Here is a 6,230-nt window from a genome sequence, read left to right as displayed (position 1 = left end):
TATTAAGATTGTGGTACGTAATAGACCGGGAGATACTGACACAAAATTTCGAGTCATTTGTAACAGGATGGCGGTTCTACAGGGGTCTTAGTACGCAATGACAAAAAGAAAAATGATGGTGTGAACGCTGGTACCGGTGGGTTAGTCGCGTTGGGCGTTAGTCGAACTCGTCGGAAAAATAGCGAAAGTCAAACGATTTGTAACACAAAAATTTTAGAATTTACCGATAGCCCATAAAAAAGAAGTAGGCGGTAGTGTCATGCCATACTTTTCCGGTATGACTTACAGCCCGCCATACCGACGCGAATGTGTTGATTTAAAAAAAACAATTATTCAACCATTTGTACCAAGCTAACTTTTGCACAGGTAACCATCGTCGTGCAGCCATTTACGAAAATCGCCAAGCCATACTTTTCGGACGATTCCAAATGGTCGCCATACCGCCGAAAATCTGCAATTTTTTTTATTTCGCCTATCTTTTTGTACCAGTATTGCATTTGGCTTTTTGGAGAGTATTTGATAAAATGTGACCATTATTATATTTGCCATACTTCTAGTAGGGGGAAAAAGTGCTGTCATACTTGAAAAATAAATTTATTATTAATTTATATAAGTGAAGATTTCCAACACCTAGATCTTTGAAATTTTGTATTTATATTCGTTGATCCTCAAACTTACAGGAAAAATAAGTGCCATACTGTTACAAATCGTTTGACTTTCGCTATTTTCCGACGAGTTCGACTAACGCCCACGCGACTAAGCCGCCGGTACCAGCGTTCACATCATCATTTTTCTTTTTGTCATTGCGTACTAAGAACCCTGTAGAACCGCCATCCTGTTACAAATGACTCGAAATTTTGTGTCAGTATCTCCCGGTCTATAATCATAAACAAGTCAAATCGTATTTCGACCGCAAATGTGAAAGGTGCTCTATTCGTGGCCACTAAAACTAGTTCAATTGAATATGAATCACTATTTGGCACAATTAGTCAACTGGGGGCGTAGCTCAGATGGTAGAGCGCTCGCTTAGCATGCGAGAGGTACCGGGATCGATACCCGGCGCCTCCATACAATCGTCTTTTTTATTTATTTTTTTCATGTTTTAAAATTCTGATCATGGGAAATGGTTATTTTTTTGAAGGTGGTATTTTTATAAGTTTTTATTTTATTTTTATATAGTTATTTACTTTGCTTATACTTACATAAAATGTATCTACATATTTTTTTTTCAAAATCACACTGAACACAAGAGACTTAAAAAAGGGCAACAATTTCCTATTGTAGCTTTTACTTGTTCGATTTTTCTTTTATACTAAACGACAATTAATGATTTATATACGAGGAAATTTATCTAGGATCAGTCATCAGAAAAAGTCACTGCGCCATGAAAATGTTTTCCTATAATATCATTTTAATGGGAAAATTAATGTTTTGAGAAAACAACCAACATGCAAAGTTTAATTTTATAATGGAAAGGTTGTGGGTTTCTGTTAAAACTTTTGCGATTTATAATACAAAACAACCGTTAAAAGTTTACTTTAGTTAAAAGTTTAAGTGGTTATCTCGGTGACAAAGGAAAGTAAATAATTTTGTTTATTGTTTTTAGGTGTTTGTAAATTAATAGTAATATGGTAAGATAGATTAAAAAATAATTGGCAATAGTTTAATAATAATATTCATAAGTCAAGGTAAGGATTTTTATAAGTGGGCTTAGACGATGAGACAGGCCAAGTATGGATTTTTTTTAATTACAAACAGTATAACTTTAGCTGGACGATTCGAAATAATACCATTCTGGATGGTTGAACACAAACTTTAAAAATAAATATAATTTGTATTAAGTGATGTATTATTGTGGAGAAAACATTATGGAACATGTTTTTCATTAAAGTCTACAGACAAATTACTCCTGCATGTTTATAATGTTTATTGAACGAGTACTGAAATCATTTTGCGTCAGCATTTTTACTTTTATAAAAATATTGGCTTACTTAATCCTTATCTAAACATAATTAAATATTTGAAAAATACATTTCAGCAATTATAAAAATACAAATAAACATTTCATTACATTTAAATCGGTTTAGAGTTGATATTTCGCGCAGCATTATGAATAACAAATAAAAACATTTTTAATCTCTTTTACGTTCGCTTACGTTGTGTTAAAGGTAACGTTATTTACTTTAGAAATAAAACAAGTGTAATGTAATTAAAACGTTGAATTCCCTTTGAAAGCGTGTTCAACTCGTAATTGAAGTTTTTGCGACGTTAATAGCATTCAGTTCAATGTAACAAAGCTGATGTTAATCAGATTCTTGGAAGTTATTGATAAGTGTTTAATAAATAATATTTTAAATAGGTACTTGGTTATCATAATAGAAATAATTTTTTGTGACTTTATTGAATTACCTACACTTTTTATGTGCGTACCAAGTTTATGTAAAGTGAAAATTAGTTTTCGAGATTGCTTTGATTGAGTGTTTATATAATTAATTTTGTTTGTTTCGGATTATTCTAAACATTTTTACATAATAATATAGTCATCTGTGTGTATACCTTTTTTTTGTGGGGAAATCTTCCAAAGATACCCACGGCCCCCGGTGAAGGAGCCGTGGGTTATGTCGGATTCTTACCGACTAAAACCCCACTGTGTACCGTCGAGCCGCATAAATGATGGGGCCGCGGCCGCGGGTATTATTTAGAATTCTTCCTATACCTACTCAATATTGGATTGAATATGGACAGGAACTCCTAATAAACCAATGACTAACAAAATGTTTGCCTTATTTGATAAAACTTCCCAAAAATATGACACAAATGAAGATTCTTCATTAGTAGATATTAACAGCGCGTCTAGACTGGTTTAATGTCCTGAATAATTTATTGTTATTTACTTTACGAACGTATTAAGTTCGTATCCGAATATCGTTTTCAATGAACTTTATACAAATCAAATTAAAATATTGATTTAAACATATAAATTATAAATAAATGACAATAGAGATTTCAGGATAAATATATTACCTATAGTATATCAAAATGTATTAATTGTAGGTATCACAACACATCAAGGATCACTTACCATAAGTAGGTAACTTCTGAGAATCTGCGACTCTGTTCAAAAGATTAAAGTTCTATCTCGGAAAATTCAAGTTATTTAGCAGTTTGGACTTTGGTGGTCACCGAAAGTTTTAGGCAGATTACAGTCACAATAGAAAGCCACATCTGAAGGTCTAAGAGAACTATTTAATTAAATTTCATTATTATTAATACGTATATTCGAAAAAGGATTTGTTGTAAGACTTATCGTTCTGTGTATAGTTTAGTATTCTTTATCAATTATCCTATATACAAATAATATTTTTGTATATAGGATAATTATTATTTGTATATAGTGTAATTATTTCACAGAGATTTCTTTAATATTATGTAATTGCAAATAATATTTTTCTTCTTAGGTAAATATTTGTCACTTTATATCTCTATATATAAAATGACATACATTATAAATGTAGATATGTATTGAAATAGAAATTAAATCATCAGCAATGAGTTTTAAATACGATTTATTTATTGATATTAATTTGATCCCTTGGTGGCCTACACCGCATCACTCTGTTTGTATTCGAATTATCGGAATTAATAATGACTAAATTAATTTTGATACATTATATTATATAAAGACATAATATGTAAAGGTATTCATATAAAATTTTTAGACCTTCTAAGATTTCATAAACATAAATCGTTTACGTCTGAAAGCATTGATTGTTCTTTTTATTTTATTATACTGTATAAAATATCAGTGGCATAGAAATATCATATTTCTATGCCACTTATATTTTATACAAAAATAACATTTTATTTTATAATAGTTTTCAATAGCTGTAAATGAGAAACGGAGGTTCCTTCTCCAGCATTTAAAAGCAATATTTAAACATCTGTTTTTATTTCTACGTTTCGTAAAATGTATCTATTCTATATTTGAATGAAAGTATTCTCATGAAAATAATGTTATGAAAAATAAACAAACAAAATAATAATAATTGATGTCATTTTGACAACTTAAAATCTTGTCTTGGATAAGGAAACGAATTACTAAGAATCAAGAGTTTCCCTTTTCGTGACTCCACTAATAATAGCGCTGCACTAGTAACACTTAAGAGACATTAACCGAAACAATTAAAATACCAATATGACATAATTTTATCACCATCTAAAGTACTAAATATTAAAACAATCTTGAAGATACAAATAACAATAATTTACTAATAGGTACCTTATTGTTTAAGTCGAGATTTACTAGAGAAAATAGTTTGCAAATACTTTGTTTTGTTCTCGAACATTCTAGAACATTTTTAGCATTACAAGCATTTATTAATCCTCAGCTACGGTGCTTGAGAATAAATCGAGTACCCTCAATACTCTTTTGCACAAAACATTTTGTTATGAAAAGAATCTTGGATAAATTGAAGAAATAACAGCGTCATAATGAGACTTGATAATCTGAGTTGTCTCAAGTGGCTTATAATAATTTAATCATATTCCAAATGAGATTTTCTCGCTTATTCTTGATATTCCACTGTCTCTGTTTTGTTTTATGTTACCTTGAAATACGACTTCAATTAAGCAAAACTGAATGGAATTTGTTTTGATAAAGCAAGCATAGGTAGTTTAATTTTTGTGCAGTATTAAATTTAAGCATTATGTAATTTGTAAACTAAGTCACTTCTAAACGCACCATAATATTAGTCAGATATTAAGGAAACACTATGTGATAGATCTGGGAGATAATATGACGAAATAAAAAGATCTTCAGTCTCAAGGGACCAATATTGAATTGGAGTCGAGTGGGGATTATCTATATAATATTATTATATTTTTAATTTAATAATTATTGTTATATCGTAATAAGCAAAATTACGTACTTGTTGTATTCCATGAAATTCGCGAAAATTTTCCGTGAAAACCTTTTTCAGATAGGTACTTACCATAAAATTAATTTTATATAAATTGTCATTTGAAGGTTTTGGAAATAAACGAGAATTTTAATTAAGTTGACTAATTAAATATCACTCTGTTCATTAGCAGTTAATGAAAAACTCTTAATTAAGTTTGTATCACTGATTATCCATATACTAATAGATAGTGAATAGAACTAGACCAATAAAATACAAAATATGTAAAATCCAATTTATGTAGGTATAAGAATTCGGAATTTTATGAAGAGACTTGGATGTAAAATTTTACAAATAACGAAAGCAATTTTCTATCCTTTAAAAAATTCTCACATAGTAGGTTAGCTTGCATGATATATGGATTTTAATTGTTTTAAAATATAACTGAAGCGATATGTATTGCTAAGCTCGGATAGAAAAGTTACTATGCCACGTGATCATTAACAGTCTTAAAAAGTCTTTGCTTTTTGATTCGATAACTAAAGTTGAAGATGTAAATATTAATATCTATAATTATATATACAGGAAATGGCTTTCGCGCTAAAGCTTTACAGTTTAAAGGTACCTACGCGAGAAAAACAGCTTCTGGAAATCTAGTAATCATTGACACAATTTTGGAAAATACTCATTAATTGAAGATTGTTCAAGCCTTCTTAGTGTTACTTTTATTTCATTATAAAACAAAAAACTATGTGCAGACGCAGTTTATCTTGGAGTGTAAGAAAAAATAATTGCTTTACGTCATTGCGTTATAAACATGCCTTGTCATATTTGATGTAGGTCACCAGGGATACAGTGGCATAGCACCTTTTTTACTCTGTGACAAATGGTTATACTTCGTGTCTCGCTAATTGCTTCAATTTCTCGTAATAGCGCACTGTTTTTCACTTGAGCTCGTTTGTTATTGCTTTTTTTAGGTACGTTTAATGGTGTATTAGAGGAATGGTGATATATGCTATATTTCGTTAGTTCTTCCTAGTTATTTGGTAGTGCTTGTGTTTCCTAGTGAACTTTAGCGTTAAGCGTACAAATCTTCAGTTTTCAAAATACTTTAATTAGATTACAATACAAAATATTTTTTACCAAACTGTTCAAGCCTTGATCAAATTCTTCATTAGACTATTATTGACTATAGATAATATCTATTATAAATGCGAAAGTAACTCTGTCTGTCTCTCTGTTACTCAATCACGCCTAAACTACTGAACCAATTTGCATGTAATTTGGTATGGAGATATTTTGATACCCGAGAAAGGACATAGGCTACCTTTT

General features: G+C 30.1%; 1 non-coding gene across 1 annotated transcript; it reads left to right on the top strand.

Moving 5' to 3' along the window:
- The first annotated feature begins 995 nt into the window (after nucleotides 1-995).
- TRNAA-AGC (transfer RNA alanine (anticodon AGC)) lies at nucleotides 996-1,068 on the top strand. The gene has a single exon. It is a non-coding gene; the product is annotated as a tRNA-Ala (tRNA).
- Nucleotides 1,069-6,230: the final 5,162 nt, after the last annotated feature.

The sequence above is a fragment of the Colias eurytheme genome, chromosome 19 (assembly GCF_061535395.1).
Source record: "Colias eurytheme isolate Ceu_HAF_F1 chromosome 19, ilColEury1 Martin Lab GWU primary, whole genome shotgun sequence".
Lineage (NCBI taxonomy): Eukaryota > Metazoa > Arthropoda > Insecta > Lepidoptera > Pieridae > Colias > Colias eurytheme.
This window is presented reverse-complemented; position numbering and strand designations above follow the sequence as displayed.